Below are 21,770 nucleotides of genomic sequence, written 5' to 3' on the forward strand. Positions count from 1 at the left end.
TGTTTTCGTGATCTCGGCACTAGAATGAGATGGTGTGGTCGGCACCTTCCTCCGACCGATTTTACCCCGGGAACTCGGGACCGTTTTGGAAGTTCGGCAACAAAACAAATACCGCCATAGTTAAACATAGGTTCGGATGAAGTCTCGTGGTAGGTCCCGGTTTCCGATGCTGATCGGGCCTGGGGCTCCGGGGCTTGATGCTTAATCATATCTGGGGATGAGACCTGGCTCTGCCAGAGTGAAGCAGGATGGCCCACCTGTTACGTTGGATTCAGGAATGCCGCCCATGGCACCTGACGGACTTGAATAATCAACGCATATGCTTTCAGGAATGTTTGTTCAAACATTTTCGTCCAATACAACATTTCGTCCAAATTTCTATGACAAACACATTTAAGTCCAATGGAATAAGTCCATAGCATTTTCGTCCAAAAAATTTTTAGTCCACAAAAATTTAGTCCAATAAAATAAATCATCATTATTATTATTATTATTATTATTATTATTATTATTATTAGTATTATTATTATTATTATATTGTTCAATCGTGATTGATTTTGGATATTCAGATACTAGAAGCATATTTTAAACAGATGCCAACAATAGAATACCAAATAATGGAGAACTCAAAAATGGACAGGTGTTGCTAGGGAAATGTACACATTTTATCAGGTATGGATCCCAAAGTAATAACTTCAAAAACGAACAAAACACTGCTCATAAAAGTCGGCTACTGTTATCAACACCTCTCTTATAATAAGGATCGAGTCAAGATACATTGGCGATGTGAAAATCGGTCAACCTGTAATGAAATTACACAGCAACCCGCAGAATCCCAAAGATGGAAATTAAAGAAGGAAATTACACTTTCTAAGAAATAGTTGCAATAAATGCATGATCTTTGTTCTTTGAAATAACTAAAATAAACCTCATTTTTATATCAGTGATTCTTTTTTTGTAATAAACACAGCTACGAAAATTTCAAGTAAATAAATTTGGACTAAATCAGTATATATATATATATATATATATATATATAAATATATATATATATATATATATATATATAATAGGACGAAATTTCACATAATACTAAAATGACATGGACGAAAGATTTGTGGACAAAATTTGATGTAGGACAAACATATAACTGGACAAACGTAAAGTTAGGACCAAATTACGAATGGACGAAAACGTAATGGACTAACATTCTGCTAACCACGTATATATATATATATATATATATATATATATATATATATATATATATATATATATATATGGGGTGTAAGCCGAGTGCAAGGATCCAGTCCTCGAGGAGTCAAGCCAAGCCAAGGATTAAAGTGCTGGGCTAGACGCTAGAGTCTAGTCTAGAGTTACCTGAGTAGGGGAGTCGGCAAGTTTAAAGCCCAAGGCGTGTCGAATCTGATAAGAGAAATATACGTGTATTACACTGTGAAAGGAAAGCTTGTGCGGTCAGAGACCCGATTTGTTTTTAGTGTCGCAGAAAGAGCTTTTATTGCCTAGACAGGAAACGGCCCCTTTGAGGCTGTGAAAACTGAGAACCCAATACAATCAGCTAGTCGCAGAAATGTGTGCTCAAATATACATGGGGATTTATATAACACTGCTGTTGTTTTCCTTATCAGGCCCATTCGCTACGTGAATATTTCTTATACAGAGTAAAGTGTACAAGCTAGACCTTCAAGTGTATGCGGAATAAAATATTGTTGGAAAAAAAAACAGTGATGGATATTACTTAATATCATTTTATGTCGACCTTGGTGTGCATTTTGTTACAGCACACGCTTGGAGCTGTCGTAAAACCATGGCCGTCGTTATAACACAGCTTAGAAATAGAAACAGAATTAGAGGAGGATTAGATTTGTGTTGAGAACTGGAAACTTAAAAAACATTCCCACCGGGTGCAATGCGTTTGCGCCAACGACATTCTGTCTAAATAATGTTTTTTTTTTTTTCTTTCTTTTAAGTTATAATCTTTTCGCTGTAAGAAAAATCCTAATATAAACAACAGCACGTGACTGAAGTGAGGCTTCATAGGCCGCTGTTTGGCGCCATAGATTCTCAGTACATGTTCCCGCCTACTGTTGTACATTCTGTTTCATGTTAAACATTTCCCGTCACTCGTCAAGTAGGCCTAACCTCACTACTATGTATTCGTTTACTTAAGAAACATTTACTTTATAATTACTGTAATTAAAACTCACTTAACTTATTATATACATTTAAGACTATTTGTTTTTCCCCGCTTTTGAGAGGGTTTCCACTCTTATGTTTAATAACCACACACACCGAGGATGCAGAAGCCATACTTCAGTACCACGTGCTTACGTGAACAACTACGAGCTCGAGTGACGCCAGCTTGTTACAAGAACAGACTATCCCGGTATTACTTTTGGTATTCATCCACGTTCATAGTAAATAACAAAATGTGTGAAGTTACATGTTTCATCGTATTTAACAACTAGAATTCAATTTTTTATTGTCAAATAATACAAGGTTATGGTTTCCAAATACGAACTATATTTTCCTGCGTCGTGTGAGTATTTCGACTGGGAGCCAATCACGGGTATGACAGCAACGTGCTTATGTTTACATTAGGATTTTTCTTACAGCGAAAACAGTATAGTAGAGTATCGGCCTACCAAGAGTGTTCAAAGACAATTCGTCTCACGCTGATAAGTCGCTTACACATTGTTTTGGTTTGTCCTATCTTTTTTTTTTATTTATTTTACGACTCTTTATTAACTGTTGTGGTTATCTAGCGTCTGAATGATATGAAGGTGATAATGTCGGCGAAATGAGTACAGGGTCCAGCGCCGAAAGTTACCCAGCATTTGCTCTTAATGGGTTGAGAGAAAACTCAGGAAAAAATCGTCCCAACCAGGATTTGAACCCGGGCCCGCTCGTTCCACGGTCAGACATGCTAACCGTTACTCCACAAGGTTTGTCCTATTTACTTCCAGAAGAAGTAGGTAATTGTTTTGTTCTTTATATGACTGAGATTAAGCCAGCATGTCCAAAAATTCAACAGTTTAGCGACTACATACTGAAGAGGCAGCATTCCCTTTTACAATATGCACTGAGCAGCCGTCTGAAATCACACAACCAACGCATGTGAGGCATGTCATTGCAAATTCAACGACTTACTTTACAACTCACACTCTGACATTTTAAGATAATTTCAGTTTTAAAAAATATTAAGATTGAAACTTATTTCAAAATTAATGGAATGCATATGCAAACTCATATGAGAATAAAAATAGAAATCAAACAAATTAAGATTGAAAAATACATACAAAAATACAGAGAAAGCAAAATGCCTCGTATTGCTTTTGTAAAGTACATTTTATATTTAAACATATCCCTCATTTGACTGCCTTTAGTTAAAAAAAAAAAATCATGTCACTTGTTTAATATTGTTAAAATATAACAGCACAATTTTTAAAAACATCACGTTTTCATTCGTGTGCCAGTCCTCAGTTTCGGAAAATGAGACGAAAAATTGTGCCCTAACATCGTAACGTGGTACCAACCTAAAACAAAATTGTTATTGGATTTATATATGACTTAGTGGCGCAAACACGTTGCGACGATACAGTAAATGGCGCTATCGTAAATAAGTTAAACATGGTGCTCCGTGCCCACCTGTTTCACATAAAAAATGTGAAGTTATAAACCATCCATAAAAACTTAATAATTACTTCAAAAGTACTTTTTTATTTCTACGGTGTTCTATTGTGCATAGCTTTGCCTTAAATCCTGCATTGTATGTCTCGTCCTGTCTTTTGCATCACCTTGTTTTGTGCTACTTATCGCGTCTTTTACTCCGTATCGTCTCTTCTTACAGCGTCTTGCAGCGACTCGCCTTCAGTTTTGCAGAGACTCCTCTTGTCTCTTGCAGCGACTCGCCTTGAGTCATGCAGACTCTCCTCTTGCGTCTTGCAGAGACACGTTTTGCATCTTGCAGCGACTCGCCTTGAGTCTTGCGGAGTCTTGCAGCGACTCGCCTTTAGTCTTAAAGACTCTCCTCTTGCGTCTTGCAGAGATTCGCCTTGCGTCTTGCAGAGACTCGTCTTGCGTCTTGCAGCGACTCGCCTTGAGTCTTTCAGACTCTCCTATTGCGTCTTGCAGAGACTCGCCTTGCATCTTGCAGACTCTCCTCTTGCGTCTTGCAGATTCTCCTCTTGCGTCTTGCAGAGACTCGCCTTGCATCTTGCAGACTCTCCTCTTGCGTCTTGCAGAGACTCGCCTTGCGTCTTGCAGACTCTCCTCTTGCGTCTTGCAGAGACTCGCCTTGCGTCTTGCAGACTCTCCTCTTGCGTCTTGCAGAGACTCGCCTTGCGTCTTGTAGCGTCTCGTCTTGCTTCTTGGTACGACTCTTCTTGCGTCTTGCAGTGTCTCGTCTTGTATTTTGAAGTGCCTCTTTTTGTTTCTGCAATGTCTCTACTTCTCTTTCGGATTGTATTGCATTCTGCATTGTATTCTGTAGTGTTGGAGTTGCTCTCCAGTGCTCCATTCACTATTTGAGTTGTTATACATGCCGATACAACCCCTTTTGTTGGTATTTTCAGCAATTTACATCTTCAGTGTAATTTCCTTTGAAAGTGGCTTTATAAATCTGAACCTATAAGCTCTCAGCTAGCAGTACATTTTTTTTTTTTTTTTTTTTTTTTGCAATCTAGCAACTGCATGGCACTTTCAAACGTTTGCAGCAGCATTTTAAAAGAAAATACTGTGTAGAAACAATTCAGTGTGCACGGGAGCCGCCTCAAATTTCATGAATTGCATTCAGGTACTACGCGTGTAACGGTCTCTTCTAGCCGAGAGGAAAGGAATTCAATCATAGCCCTTTCCTGTGTGTGTTTTCTAAGGGTATAAAGCCTCTTCATACAATCAAAATTCTTAGAATTCTGCTCACGACGTGAATGTCTTTCTTCCCAGTATTTAGTGCCCTTGTCAACCTCCTGTCATCTTAGATAAAGGCACTATGTTGCTGAACCTTCGCTGAAGCTCTGGCAAATTGTATGTTTATAATTTTTTCTAAAATTACAAAAACTTGACCCTAACGACTGTGAAAGACTTAAGAACAAGTGTCCATTACGTCATTCTTACGGTATTTCCCAGAACGTGTTATGTAGACAGGTTTGATACAGTTGCAAGGAGCAGCCTTATATTTCCAGGATTTCTTACCAAAAATATACGTAGCAAAGAACTCTTCTGCGACTAATTTCACCGTTGTGGCACAATTCAAACTTCATGTCATTTTTTTTTTATACTTCACTGCTCGCACTTGTTTAGTCAACTGTCCGAAGACAGGTCTGAACCTCACCAGTTGGGCACATAAAAACCAATGCGGTGTCAGAATATATTATGACACTACAAAAATGATGTAATAGAAATAAAGCAATAGCAGTTTGAGAAATTTCTGGTTTACAATAGTGCAGAATAATTAGACTGTGTGGGATACGACTTGCATATTACTGTGAGTAGATTCAATTTCTTCAAACGTAAATGCAGACAACTTCAACTCCATTAAAATGTGCAATTACTTTCGCTAGGACCTATGTTCCATTCGAGGGGGGGAACGAAATAGATTTATTTAATTAATCATATTTGAAAGCATACGTATGAGTGACAATATTCTCATCACACATTTTTTAACGTTAATAATCCTGGAAGATTAAAAAATAATACATATGTGATGAGAGTATTGTGACTCCTAATAATTTTGAAAGACCTCCTGCGTAGCTGACTGGTTAGCCGCTCTGTTTTCTGTCGTGGCTACCCGGATTCGATCCCTGTCTGAGTCACAAACGAATTTGTGGCGGACAAAGCTGCCGTGAGGGGTTTATCTCTAGGTTCTACTGTTTTCCCTCACCATTATCATCATTGTATCATACTACACAAACACCCTTATTTTGTGAGGTTCCGAGCCAGGTGTCCGGAACAAATAAATAATGGGTTAAAGTTGTACACATTTAGGTTTAATAAAGTCTATTATTATAATTCTAAAAGTGATAGTTCATTCTTCTGCACGATTATGATTAGTCCATGACATCACAATTCCTCTATTATTATTATTATTATTATTATTATTATTATTATTATTATTATTATTATTATTATTATTATTATTATTTATTACTATTATTATTACTATTATTATATGTTTATTTTATTATGAGTGACATATTATTGATGTATGATGATATTATTGTTTATGCTCGACCATGCCGAAATGTAGTAATTATACACCTTGTAGCAGACCTTTAATGCATGTCATTAAAGTACACCTACTCATTAAAGTACAGGTCTTTCAGCCAATGACGACTCAGGTTACAACTGTTCAGCCAATGACAGGTCAGTTTCTACCGTTATAAAACCGCAAGTATCGATTATTCTCGGATATGCAATCGAAAGAGAATTAGCGAAAAGTCACGGAGGCTGGAAATCCAATACTGTCGCAGAAGGTTATCTTCTGTTTCTATAATAATTAGCGTTAATTGTAAATAATATTCAAATAAATTCAATTTGTCATCTCGTTTTCCAATGTCTAATTTAATTTCAATGTTATCTCTGTAGGTTCTTATGGCCTAGCAAGGTCAATGTGCACATCTGTTCCTCGGAAAAAATCAACACTTTCGCGTCTGCGCACATCTCACGGGACATTGCTCCAGGTCACATACAATAAAATTAATAATATCAAGTTAGAAATATGATCGAGCATAAAAAGTCGTATGAAACTCGCCTATAATGGTAATTAAGAAGCTCGTATGAAAATTATGAAACTCGCTTGCGCTCGTTTCATAAGTATCCATACTCACTTCTTAATTACCTTCATTATAGGCTCGTTGCATAATGTACTATTAGTCAACTGTCCGAAGACAGGTCTGAACCTCACAAGTGAAACCAAGAAGACACCGCTTATGAGGCAACTAGGCCAGGAGATAATGGAGTAGGGTGGCCAGTTCCTTTTCCCCTCCATTGCAAACATCGCCGACCAGCTACATATTACATTAGGAAAACTTCCTGACATATCAAGTGAGATGTACCGCACGATAATAATAGATGTACATATCAGCCAGAACTTCAATAAGAGGATATTATTATTATTATTATTATTATTATTATTATTATTATTATTATTATTATTATTAGCGGTAGTAGTATAGCAGCAGGAGCAGCAGCAGTAGTAGTAGTAGTAGTAGCAGCAGTAGTGGTAGTAGTAGCAATAGTAGTAGTAGCAGTGGTAGTAGTAGCAATAGTAGTAGCAATAGCAGTAGTAGTAGCATCAGCAGTAGTATTAGGAGTAGCAGTAGCAGCAACAGTAGTAGTAGCAGTAGTGGTAGTAGTAGTAGCAGCAGTAGTACTATCAGTAGTAGTGGTAGTAGCAGCAGCAGTAGTAGTAGTGGTAGTAGCAGTAGCAGTAGTATTAGTAGTAGCAGCAACAGAAGTAGTAGCAGTAGTGGTTGTAGCAGCAGCAGCAGCAGTAGTAGTGATAGTAGTAGCAGCAGTAGCACTATCAGTAGTAGTGGTAGTAGCAGCAGCAGTAGTAGTAGTAGTAGTAGTAGTAGTAGTAGTAGTAGTAGTAGTAGAAGTAGGAGCAGTAGTAGTAATAGCAGTAGTAGTAGTAGTAGTAGTAGTAGTAGTAGTAGTAGTAGTAGTAGTAGTAGCAGCAGTAGTATTGTAAAATCATCCGCTACTAAATTCCCATATCTCTCATTTCATCCTTCGCAGGTTGGCAGGTCTGATGTTACATGCACTCTGCGATTATCAAGATTGATGCAAGATGTTTAGTTCAGTATTTCGCCGGTAGGGCTGGACGTTTGGTCGCATTGTACATTCTCATTATACATGTTATGCGTTTCATGAGCCACGCTCAAGAGTCGGGACGAATAACGGCAAAGTTAAAGGACTCTGCCATTGAAAAAAAAATTAAATCCATCATTTCAATGGCACCTACCTAAACGGTGCTGCGTGATGTATTGTGACTGATGGCATCTGCACGCTCTCGGGGAGTGGGACTTCATTGGATCCTGAAACTACACGGCTGAATCGACAGATGGCACCACATAGCTGAGTGACTATAACTATGAAGAGAGAAACCATTCGGACTCAACAATTACCAAGACTCATTACTGTGTGACGAACTATGTGGAAGATACCATGTGATGGAGTGTAAAAAACGATTAGTTTCACTGACCAAGTTCTGCAGCAGCGAAAGCTAAAATAGTATATTATCCTGCACATTGTGCGCACTTCCGCTATTAGTGTTTAGCCCATTCAAGGCTGCGATGCTAGCCTTCAGTCTTCCCTCTATGTAAAAAAAAAGATACGCTTTCCTTTTCAGATTTATAATAATATGTAAATTAAAATAGTTAATAGATACCTTCGAATTCTATTTCGGTTATTGATAGCTTTGAACTTTAACAAAGTAGTATGCGTATTGTCCCACAAAATACAGAAAAAAGTTTTCCTCATATTCCAAGAAATGTACTTCGCTTTGTTCACGAGTTGTATGGTTTAAGAAATTCAACTGCTTCTATTGCAATTCATTCAAGTACAAGGGGATTTTACAATTACTATTACCGTTAATCCTTTAAGAATGAGGGACACTTTCTTGCCTGTGCGTCGTCTGGAAGGAGGGGTGAAAGCTCCACTAAAATGGCAACGAAAAGTAGGAATATTTCTGTATACGATAATGTCGTCATCTAAGCAAATCGTTTTGTCTGATACGAATTTATGCCATTTCATTGGTTTTTCTGAGTAATACAAAAAATCACCAACAGAATTGTCATATTTCATTCGGGATGGATCGCCATTGCTTTGTTTTGATTTCAAATAGTGATTCATTAATACGACATTTATATTTAATGTCCACCATTGCCGGATAAATCTACTCGTGAGCATTAACTATGAACAAAATCTGACCATTAGTTCAGGAGAAATCTCTGTACAGACAGAAGGCACTTGCGTAACCAATTTTTCGGTACAAAAATGTTGAGGCCACCGGAGTAGCTCAGTCAGCTAAGGCGGCTGCATGCTAATCTGGAGCTGCGCTCAGGCGTGGGTTCGATTCCCAGTTAGGCTGATTACCTGATTGCGTTTTTCTAAGGTTTTCCCCAACCGTAAGGCAAATTTAAGGTAATAAATGAAGAATCCTCGGCCTCATCTCACCAAATACCATCTCGCTATCACCAATTTCATCGATGCTAAATAACCTAGCAGTTGAAACTGTGTCGTTAAAAAATCAACTAAAAAGAATAAAGAATGTTGAAATAGTATATTACGATACAAGATTGGGAAGTGCTAGCTCTGCTCGTTTTTCAGTTTCCGAGATTTTGTAATGCATTTACAAACGTGTATTGTACAATATTTTTTGCATGATCATATTTTTAAAATTGCAATATATATATATATATATATATATATATATATATATATATATATAATTTGAATTGGTAATGGAAATTACGGAAAAACGGCTGAACGGATTTTAATGAATGACCTGTCATTTTGAAGCTTGGTATCCAAGAATTTTCAGAAAAATAGTAACTTTCAGTGAAGCGTTAGTGTTCCTACATAATTTTCCTATTTTCCAAAATCCATCTTTCGTCAGTTTTGAGAACTAATTGCATTTCAGAATAAAACAAAACACACACTACAATAAACAATAGGCTAATACACGAAGACCATGACCTGCAGGATTGCTAGCATATTTAGAGTTCAAATTGAATTGGTTATTTAAAACTTCAAGATTTACTAAAAACAATTTACAGATCTGATTCTGTGGTGTGTAATTTTCTGAGTACAGCTGTTATTGGATATTAAAATCTACAAAACTTGAGGGGGTTTGATGACATTATTATCATCAGAAATGAAATATTATTATAGTTAATGTCATGGTGTTAATAAATATATCAAACTACAAAACTTGCGTAAGATAATAATATTGTTACTAAAAATCAAATATTTTATAGCTATTAATCAAGAGGGGTGGGGTCTTTTTCATATACTTAATGGCGGTGTGGTGTAGATACTTGTATGCGTCATTCTCTTCAGTATTGGCTCGAGAGAGCGCAAAAATTACAGTTCCTAAGGAAAGACGAAAAGGTATTACTTACTGATAAAATAAGAGGCCTACAACATTTTGTAGTCTTCCGATCATTTCAGCAAGATCTCTTAAGAGGATAAAATGATTTTACCATCTACATTTCAAGCTCTGCATGGGGCTCTACCTCCATGCCCCCCAAGTGCCTTCATGGCATGTTACGGGGATACCTTTACCTTTTTTACCGTTCACATTTCAAGCTCTACGTACAGCAGCTATACCAAGATTCTATGTCTATTGTCCGAAAGTATAGCAAACCTGACTTTTTTTTAACTTTTACCTACAATCCACAATGATCTCAAATAGCTATTGCTTTACTCCCACATGAAAAACCCACTGATCGTCCTGACATTGTTACTTGCGTTTTCGTGTTGAAACTCAAAAACTGAAGGCGGAAAAAGAAGAAGGGTCAAGAAAAAGTATTTGGCATAAAAAACTATTCAGAGGGAGTATGTTTCATTATTATGGAAGCAAATAACTTTCAAAATGTCTGGTATTTTTCATTCAAAATTAAACGTCTAATGAACTTAGTTTGCAGCATTTGCTACACAAGCCACTAGTTACAATATATTTTGCTATGAAAATTTTGAGCAATATTATTCCAAACCTTTCGCAAAACTGCACTGTAATGGTAACTAAGTAACAATAAGTACACTGTAATGGATCTATTTCAGTATAGTTTTATGTTATGAATAATGGTTTCCCTAGCAACAAGTTTCTGTGTGGGAATTCTAACTTTCAACATCTACAACAATAGCTTAAAAAAAAAAAGCACGATCGTGCAAAAATGTATTAATGTATTTCAGCGAAAATATCAAGATGTCCTTTTTCGTGGGGAGAGGGGGGCAGCATCGTAAATCTTTCTCTTAATGTTTGGTATGAGAAAGTAAACAGGGCCTGATAATACGTAGGGTCACTAAGTAGTATTAATTTGGCACATAAAGGTTACCGAGCCCTGTTCTAACTCAATGTCTGACACATTGCTTAGACGCCTTCATGCTCCTGACACGTGTTGATATATTACATCGTTATCAGATACGACACCAGAATCGACAATCCCGCCAATTTCTCGTATGTACACAGGACAACAGTAGCAGTATTGAGGCACAGATATTTCTATTATTTGCGTACAAGTCGATAACGCGATAGATAGTAGTAATCTACAAACCTAATCTTGAAGCCACATTTTAAAACATTTTCATGAGTGTTTCCCCCTCAACATTTTAGCATCCCCAACCAGCAAAATTCTGGGGAAAGAGAGCATCTTCAAGTACACATTGCCACAAGAATTACAATGTAACACAAAAAAAATGTAGCAATAGACGTAGCTCAGGAGTAACTATGGTTATTAGAGGAGAAAAATTCGCTGCGGGGCAAGGGATCGAACCCAGGTCCCTGGTTTTACGCACCAAGCGCTCTAACTACTGAGCTACGCCGAAGTTCAATCCACAGTACGGAACAGAATCTCTCTCCTCCAATGTTTTTCTCCCTTTGTGGCCTGACTCCAAGTTAAACATAAGAAGTACAATGTAACACAAAAAATGTAGCCACAGACGTAGCTCAGGAGTAACTATGGTTATTAGAGGAGAAAAATTCGCTCCGGCGCCAGGGATCGAACCCAGGTCCCTAGTTTTACGCATCAAGCGCTCCAACCACTGAGCTACGCCGAAGTTCAATCCACAGTACGGAACAGAATCTCTCTCCTCCAATGTTTTTCTCCCTTTGTGGCCTGACTCCAAGTTCGACATATATGTTGACATATATTAATGAAGAATGTGGATGACGATAATTTAAAAAAAGTTGCTAAAATAATTGGAGAGGAAATGTTGAAGGAAGGGATTGGGTCCGTGGCCCTATTTCTTTTAAATCTCATTCCGAATTACCGTATAGCCAATATACGCAATATTTCCATGACTAGAGACGGACGGCAAGGAAAACAACTTCCACTTCTGCTTCCATGGTACGAGTGACGTCAAAGTAAGTCTTCCACGTCAAAACGTTACAATTTTTCTCCTTTTTCACCTCAAACACATATGTTTCGCGCCAAAACATAAGAATTTAACCTTCGGTGACACAAAGAGAACGCATATTTATCATTCTGCGAAATCGGTTTCGAGCCGGAATGTTGAAGTAGGTTGTGCTTGTGGGGAGTACCTAAGAACAAACATTTGAGTTTTTCCGAATTTCTCCCGTATCCCTCAAAATCAATTTCACCAACATTCATTTTCTCTTCATTAAAAAAAAAAAAAACACACAAATAGATAAATAGCATGGTAGAAAGTGACCCACGAGCATATTCTGTGATATCAGCCAAAGATATCCAGCCATATCTGTAGCAGTCCCTGCATATGGTAGCAGGTTTGCGCTGCCGCTACCACCAAAATGTTGTACGTATGTATTTATTAATACTACAATTGGGTACACACTCGGTGGCAGGGACATATAATATACAATAATAACAGTACAATAATTACATTAATAAAACTTACAATAATTACAGCAATAAAAAATAAAATTAACTTATAAGTACTTCTATTAAGCCCAACTATTATCAACTTAAGTAATTACACATCACATTAATTAATTACATATCAACTTAATTATATATCATCTTGATTAATTACATATCACCTTAATTACATATCACCTTAATTTACTTACATATCAACTTAATTACATATCACCTTAATTAATTGCATATCAACTTAATTAATTACATGACACAACATAGATAATTACACTGCACCTACAATTACATTTTCAGTCTAATATTCTCAACCTGTCCTTAAATGTATTGATTTTGAGAGGACCACCCTGAAAGATTGCGCAGGTAAGCTGTTTCATTCTACTTGCAGGTAAGCTGTTTCATTCCATTTTCCTCGTGCAATGTTATAATTTTTTTGTTTGTGAGTGCTATTACTTTTAAATCTACATTTTATTGCCTTCACATTTAAATAAGTTTTAAAATCTGACTGGCATTCTATGGGCTATCACTTATGACGAGAATTGCATCGTTTGAAGAAGCCTTAGGTAGCAGCTTTGCTGGTTACCTGAAGAAAGACGAGACGAGACTTCGGCTTGTGCGGGGGTTGAGCAAAGACGTTTTATAGCTTAACCTATACTTTTTTTCTTGAAAGATGGGACATGACAGTTAAGCGGCCGAACTTGGAACTACAGTGCTATGTTGCCAATATGGACTACCACGTTGTCAGCTGATGGAAGGTATCAATTGACGTTAAGATAGCTGACGTTAAAACATTCATTGACAATTGACGCAAAGGTAAGAAAACAATACAAAAATCGACAAAGAATCAAAGACGAAACGTACCCATGCTAACATTGTGTGCACAATAAATGTCGCCAAGAGAGCTATTAAGCACTCGCCATGTGGGAACGGTAAGTTTGGCAACTCAACCGTTGTTACCATAGCAACAAGCCTACTACGCTATGTGACATTCAGTTGTTTTTCCGATCGTAACGCTCCTGTCATGTCCCATCTTTCAAAAAAACAAGTATATACTCAATACGTGCGCTGTTCGACCAAAAATTGAACACTTTCGCGCATCTCCATCTTGAGGGTGAGTGCCATGTGACTACAATATGTTTATATCACGATTCCGCCTAATTTGAAATAACATAGAAGGCTATTCAGTATTATTCAATGTGTTAGGAGTAAGTGCGTATTAATTTAATCAATAGTGTATGTGTGTGTGTGTGTGCGAGTGTGTGTGTGTGTGTATATATATATATATATATATATATATATATATATATATATATATATATATATATATATATAGTGTTTATATAGTTTAAATGAATCGTTCTCCTGTGATATATATATATATATATATATATATATATATATATATATATATATATATACACGTTGAGGCAGGACGGGAGGGAGGCGTGGTTAAACTTCCGTAAGCTCAATGCTGTGTATACACAAAAACATTCATTGCAGAGTTTGACTCAACTGTAAATATGGTCAGAGTCCGTCGCGGCCATACGCATCTAACTGGGCTACAATATTAACGTTACCAAAGCAAATAAATTACCATTCGGTCACCATTTCATCCAGAATTCAACGTTCATGCACACAAAAACAACTTGATTTTCTTCTGAAATGTATGAGAATCATACTTACTGGAGAACATAAAAGAAATGCCACCATAATTCACTACACGTCAGGTTACATCGATATGCCGAAGAATGACAGTTTTGTTTTCTGGCACTCTTTTTTGCTACATGTTGATATTCTGTGTAATCAGCTAGAAAGGCGAGATATTGATCTAGTTGATCCTTTGAACAAGAAATGTTTAATATTAGAAGCAGGGTAGATGAACTGTGCCACATTTCAGTCGAATGTACGGACAAAAGGAAGAAAATGAAGAAGAAAGCTCTAGAAGGCAAAGAAAAACCAAACAAATTTGCAACATGATCGAAATGCGATGCAAAAGAAAAATTCAAATTTACTGTACATCTTGCTGCAGCATCCTTGTTGCGAAATAGGGCACAGTCAATGTCTTTTCGATCTGTCGTAATGTATGTTCGGGTTTTCTATTTCAGTGTATGGAGCTCAGTGAAATATTATAACTTTATTGCGTATCATTCCTAAGTTTTATTTAGTGTAATGTGTCCCTAAGTTCCGTTTACTTCTTGTTGCATAATATGTTATAGAAATAATTACAAAACTGTGTTATTTTAATGTGAAGAGAATTTTACATGTTAACATAATCTGTTCGCATCAACATTTAAAGTTTAGAATGGAAGCTATTTTGAGGTTTAATAAAAAAAGAATGTAAGTTAAATATAGTAAACATAACCTATAATTTCCATATGACATAACATACATATGTAATGGCAGGGCATTGGAGACCACTAAAATTGGACAGAAAGGGGCAACTGGTACAGTAAACATAACCTATAATTTCAACATATCTAAATATCCGTGCGGTGCAAATGAAAATTATTGAATCGTGCATAAATGAATGTACAAGAATTTCGGAATATTTAATCGAAATAAAGGCAGGTATGAACAACGTAATTTTCACACCAAAAATAATATTACACCTTAACTCGCAAGTGAATTATGTCTGCAGTGTCTCCTAATCTTTGTTTTAAATTTTATTAATGCAATTGCACTACATTTTAGAGAAATATATGTTACTCATTATGCATTCCAACTAATTTATATGGTTGAAACGCCGCCCTTCGTGATCGGGTTAAGCGAGTCACATGGTCTGCCTTACGGCCTGTATTAGATCACGATGGCAGTGGCACAGTCTGTTCCTAGTACTCACAGCGCTCCAAGCGGCTAGCAACTATCGCGAGAAATGCAAAAAATCATCCCAAGCTTCGTGACTGTATATACTAGATTGTGGTATGGCCAGGTTACAACCGAAATGTGTTCTGTATCGCAGCAATTGAATGGGGATATGTTTTTCGTACGTAGGGTTCAGCGTTGTGCTCCGGCAATTGGTTTGTTTACATTGCACTGTGATTCGTTGATTGGTTGACCACATAAAGCTACCTCACCCGCTTATACCACGGCAGTTCCCTAACACGCACCTCCATTGCTAGCTACGCTCACTCTCTCTTTCAATAACGAACACACTATGCATACCTAGCCTTGTAGTCACTGAGGGTAAATTCCTATCTTTAGTAATAACATATAACTGTGAGCAAGCCACCGGCATAGCTCAGGCGGTAGTACATTTGCCTGCTGATCCGGAGTTGCGCTTCTTCCTAGGTTTTCTCCAACCGTAAGGCGAATGTCAGGTAATCTTTGGCGAATCCGCGACCTCATCTCGCCAAATACCACCTCGCTATCACCACATCCATCGACGCTAAATAATCCACTAGTTGATACAGCGTCGTTAAATAACCGAGTTACAAAACCTGTGATCAATGTTTAATCTGTATACTGACTAAGTATATTATACAGTATAATTTTAAAATGTAATTAATTGTGTTTCTATTTTGATTCTGATAGTTTGGTTATGTGTTTTAGTTTTCTATTTCTTCGTGTTTAAAACGGGGCTCGTTATTTTTTAGTGGGTTATTTTACGATGCTGTAAATAGCTACATCTATAAACTGAAATAACCCTCAAATCACCCCAATGCTACAAATTACTATTGCAAATTGGGTAATTGTAATTACCAAACGCTTTGGCAACAGTGTGCGGAGTGCCTGCATGTTCTCTACTATTCAGAATCTGGTCGTCCTATGGCTCTATGCTACAGAAATAATTTTAATTTCCAGACAATGAACAGTTGCCATAACGGACCCAACACAGCAGGCAACCTTACAGGTCTGGTAGGTACTGTATTACGATCAAGATGGAACCTGTAACCAGTTCGGAAACATTGAAGGTACTAAGTTCTAATACACTTTGTAGAACTCACAACTTTCTTCCCTAAATTTCCAAAACACGTGTATTAAACTGTACACAAACTATTATTTTATGTTAATGAATTATCAAATCTACAAAATCGAAGTCCTGTATTTCAAGGTTGTTCGAGGGTACGTTGCTCGACTGACTTCATATAGCCTATATAGGCCTAGACCTAGTGAATGGATTGATATTATTATCATGTAAACAATGTTAGAATTGATCAAAATGTAGAGGGGGTGGGGGCATTTCTTGTTGACATTATTTGTTATTTGTTTTTAAGTGTTTAAATCAATTATAATATATTTCGTTTTAAAGTTTGTGAATTATTATTGTTATTATGATGTTGACGTTCATTTTAATTATTGTGACACGTGACATGGTACGTATTTTTTCTATCCTACCTCACGACTTAATAGGTAGGCCTACTAGATAATACACAAATGCATTAGAAAATCGTATTATGAATACAATAACAACAGACGTTTATGAACACAACAATAAAAATAAACGTTTATGAAAACAACAGAGGCATATTTCTTTCTCTTTTTTTAAATAAAAGGCAGTCCTAAATGTTTTAAAATAATATATTTATAGTATTTAATGTTGAAATCTAGGTTATATTTACAAACAACATTCACAATAAGCTCACTACATCAAATTCAATCTAGAGGAGAAAATGTTCTGACCACCATACAGAAAATAAATATTTTCGGAAATATATTTGCAGGAAAAATATCGCCTTTCACGCCGGTGTGGTATTAATAATATTAGCCTATTAAATCATATATTCGGAGAAAGGAATTTTCTTTCCCCAGTTGGGGATGAACACAGGAAGGCAGAAGTTGTGAAAAAATTGAGAGAAATTCCTTGGCTTTCCCCCTTTAACTCGAGCACTGCATGTTAGAAAACTAAACACTGAACCCAACTAATATTGCTATGGGGAATATTTACACTGATCTCCTGCAGCACAATACTGCCAACATTCTCCTTAAAGGTGTCTGTGTCATCAAACAATAATTTATTTTCGTGAATTTAGGTGCACATTAATGAAAAGTGTTTTCTAAGAACCTGTAAAAATTGTAGGCCTATACTGAATATCATGGATTCAAAATGTATCTCTCAATAAAAATTGGTTATTCTAAACTTATTTTGTGTTCGTTCAAGATAAAATTTGCGCTTAATGATATGTATTCCCTACGGCCTTCTGTCAACCATAAAATTCATATCTAAATACGTAACTAAAGCCATTAAATTGTCTTTTTTCTTTATAAGGTGAACCAAACTTATTAAGCATTTTCTTACTGCGTAGAGTAGGTTTAATTTTTACTTAATAAAAGAAATGCTTTTCTCTTCTTAACTTTTACAATAAACTGTCTAGCTTTTATTAATCAGTTAATCTTTTAGTACTTTGATTTTTAGTGTATTTGTAAATTTAATATTAATTGTAATTATAATTGTAATTCTATTATTATTATTATTGTAGTTGTAATCCCCTGGTAAAGGGGAAGAGAAGGCCTGATGGCCTTATCTCTACCAGGTTAAATAAATAAATAAAATAAACCTGACATACAAAACAAGAATATGGACATGGTTCATGTAATAAAATCCGGAAGAAACTAGCGTGCGGGAAGTTCAGGTGATTTGGAAGACAAAATCACATTTTTGGTCCAGGGGAAATACTTGTCTTTTACAAAAATAGTACCGTGGCTCACTGAAGTATAGCGCCTTGAAGAAAAAAGTTCCGTGCACTCCTGCTTGTAAACGTAACAGGAAAACAGCAATTTAAGTTCGTACATACCCTTCTGTTGTATACGTATCTGGTTCACTTCAGGAACTCATTGCGATGCAGACCGTCTTGCCCCGTTCCGTAGTCCGTATGTATCAAGAATCTCGTTATCTGACATGAGCACCAATCGTCAGAATCCAGCAGTGCACCTGTATGTCACACCACACATCACTTCGGACACTCGTCAGGCGCGCGCTCCAACCGTATACTGCTCTCCATACTGCACTGGGCCACGGCCGGGCCGATACGATCCGATCCGATAGGTACTTGCTGTTGGTCATCGTGCAAACAGACGCAGCGACTCGCGTGTTGAAGCGACAGAGAGGGATACGGATGGCACTTTGTACCTTGCTTGTTTAGATAACGCTTCTAGAAGTTATAAACACCAAATTTGCAAAATTTAATAAAATAAGCGAATGTCATATTCATCTTTAAATTAAAACAAGGAGGAAAACATAGCCTAGACTTCATGTATTATTATTTATTATCATCATCATCATCATCCTTCACGAATTAGGCCTCTGTAGACCTGTTTCGGCCCCATCTAGCAGTCTTCTTAAAGGTCTTCCTGGTCGACGATGTCCTCTAGGTTTATATTGCATCATAATTTTTGGGATTCTTGAATTTTCCATTTTTCTTACATGATCTAGCCAATTGAATTTGTATCTGCTGATTTTTTCTTCTACTGACTCTACTTCTAATTGTTCTACAATTTCTTCATTCCTTTTTCGGTCTAAAAGAGTATATCCTGCTGTCCTCCTGAAAAATTTCATTTCCGTTGCTTTCATTCTGTTCATGTCTTTTTTCTTTAATGACCAAATCTCGCTTCCGTATAAAAGGGAGGGTAATGCTAGTGTATTATACATTTTTATTCTTGTAGATTTTTGCACTAATTTAGCTTTTAATGCTAAATTATTTATTATTATTATTATTATTATTATTATTATTATTATTATTATTATTATTATTATTATTATTATTATTAAGTCCACACCTAAGGAGTAACGGCTAGCGCGTCTGGCCGCGAAACCAGGTTGCCCGTGTTCGATTCCCGGTCGGGGCAAGTTACCTAGTTGAGGTTTTTTCCGGGGTTTTCCCTCAACCCAATATGAGCAAATTCTGGGTAACTTTCGATGTTGGACCCCGGACACATTTCATCGGCATTATCACCTTTATCTCATTCAGACTCTAAATAACCTAAGATGTTGATAAAGCGTCGTAAAATAACCTAATAAAAATTATTGTTATTATTATTATTATTATTATTATTATTATTATTATTATTAAGTCCACACCTGAGGAGTAACGGCTAGCGCGTCTGGCCGCGAAACCAGGTGGCCCGGGTTCGATTCCCGGTCGGGGCAAGTTACCTGGTTGAGGTTTTTTCCGGGGTTTTCCCTCAACCCAATATGAGCAAATTCTGGGTAACTTTCGATGTTGGACCCCGGACACATTTCATCGGCATTATCACCTTTATCTCATTCAGACTCTAAATAACCTAAGATGTTGATAAAGCGTCGTAAAATAACCTAATAAAAATTATTGTTATTATTATTATTATTATTATTATTATTATTATTATTATTATTATTATTATTATTAACCGAGGAAGGATAGAGGGAACACTTTCAAAGAATGTCCAAAACACGTATATGCCTACCAAAAACATTATTATTTATTATAATCCCCAGGGGGTAGCTTAGTCGGAAGAGGCACTTGTCTACTGATACGGAGCTGCACTCGGGCGTGGGTTCGATTCCCACTTGGGCTCATTATTTGGTTGGCTTTTTGCCCGAGGTTTTCCCCAACCGTAAGGCGAATGTCGCCAAATATCTTCTTGCTGTCATCAATTCCATCGACGCTAAATAACCTACAGTTGATACAACGTCGTTAAATAACCAAGTAAAAGATAATAATAATAATAATAATAATAATAATAATAATAATAATAATAGCAATAGTACAAAAATATAACATTAAACACAAAAAGTTATCTCTTCGGGTGCTATGCATAGACATTTCGCTAGCCCGCGCTACGAGCGTGCTAAACTAGCCCCGGCTATCGACTGATTACTTGTACAGGATTCATATCATATCGCTAACACTGGTTTATGAATACGAAAAACGTTAGTTCGTTGATCATCCAGCGGAATCCCGCGCTAAGAATGTCTATGAATATGGCCCTTAATGTCTAAATCCGGAGATTATCGTGTCAATGCGAGAGAGCGAAAGTCGTGAAATATTTGCGGGTGACTCGCGAATTATGCATTAATTTTTTTGTTATTTTTAATTTCTTTTTATTTTAAACTATTAAGGGTGTTTGAGAATAAGGTTCTTAGAAAAATATTTGTGGCTAAGAGGGATGAAGTTACAAGGGAATGGAGAAAGTTACACAACGCAGAACTGCACGCATTGTATTCTTCACCTGACATAATTAGGAACATTAAATCCAGACGTTTGAGATTGGCAGGGCATGTAGCACGTATGGGCGAATCCAGAAATGCATATACAGTGTTAGCCGGGAGGCCGGAGGGAAAAAGACCTTTGGGGAGGCCGAGATGTAGATAGGAGGATAATATTAAAATGGATTTGAGGGAGGTGGGATATGATGATAGAGACTGGATTAATCTTGCACAGGATAGGGACCGATGGCGGGCTTATGTGAAGGTGGCAATGAACCTGCGGGTTTCTTAAAAGCCGTTTGTAATTAGGTATTATTTTAAACTAATTGCCGGTACTTGACTTGCGTCATTCACCCATAAGAAGCCGATTATGTAGGCCAATTTACGGACAGAGTCGTTGTCCAGGGTGCGCCATAGGAGGCTGGTCTACACTACGCCAGCGATGAGATTTGTTGGGATGTCACAGGGGAACCGAAATTCCCAGAGAAAACCCCTGTGTTACCTGCACCACGGGCTTGCCCAACACAAGTTATAAATCGGGAGTACGCCGAGGGGTTGAACCCGCGTCAACAGGATTACAAGTCCAGCGCTCTAGTTACTAGACCACCGTGGCGGTTTTAGGCTGCGGTCACATTGGAGGCACGCTTGGGCAAGTAAAATGGAAGCGCCTGCGTACCCAAGCGTGCCTAGAAGCTTGCTCTGGAAGTGTGGTCACATTGGATGCAAGTAACCGCTTCCTCTTCCAGTCTAGTTGTCGAAATGGATTCCTCGGATGAAAAGCATTTAGTGTCGGAGAATTAAGTGTTGAATTTTGATGATAGATGAAGATGCATTAAGGGATGAATGGGTGAACGAATATTTTAAGGAGAGAGAGGAAGATGGAGAATATAAACGAATTTTTCCCGTTCTTCTTAAACAGCCCGAGTTATTCTTTAATTATTTTAGAATGTCCTTGCAAGATGCATCCCAGATTGTCCTTTCTTGAATACATGCTATTAGTATTTCAACATCCATTGTGGAATACATCACTCACAAAATAGCTACAA

At 37.1% G+C, this 21,770-nt stretch overlaps 1 protein-coding gene across 1 annotated transcript in view; it reads right to left on the reverse strand.

Moving 5' to 3' along the window:
• Positions 1–18,578, reverse strand: part of LOC138696724 (leucine-rich repeat-containing protein 4C-like) — an 89,248-nt gene extending 70,670 nt beyond the window's left edge. Inside the window, exon 1 of the mRNA XM_069822057.1 lies at positions 18,335–18,578. The gene's annotated coding sequence lies outside the window, so the exon portion shown is untranslated. The remainder of the gene's footprint in view (positions 1–18,334) is intronic.
• Between the last annotated feature and the right edge of the window lie 3,192 nt (positions 18,579–21,770).

The sequence above is a fragment of the Periplaneta americana genome, chromosome 3 (genome assembly GCF_040183065.1).
Source record: "Periplaneta americana isolate PAMFEO1 chromosome 3, P.americana_PAMFEO1_priV1, whole genome shotgun sequence".
Classification (NCBI taxonomy): Eukaryota; Metazoa; Arthropoda; class Insecta; order Blattodea; family Blattidae; genus Periplaneta; species Periplaneta americana.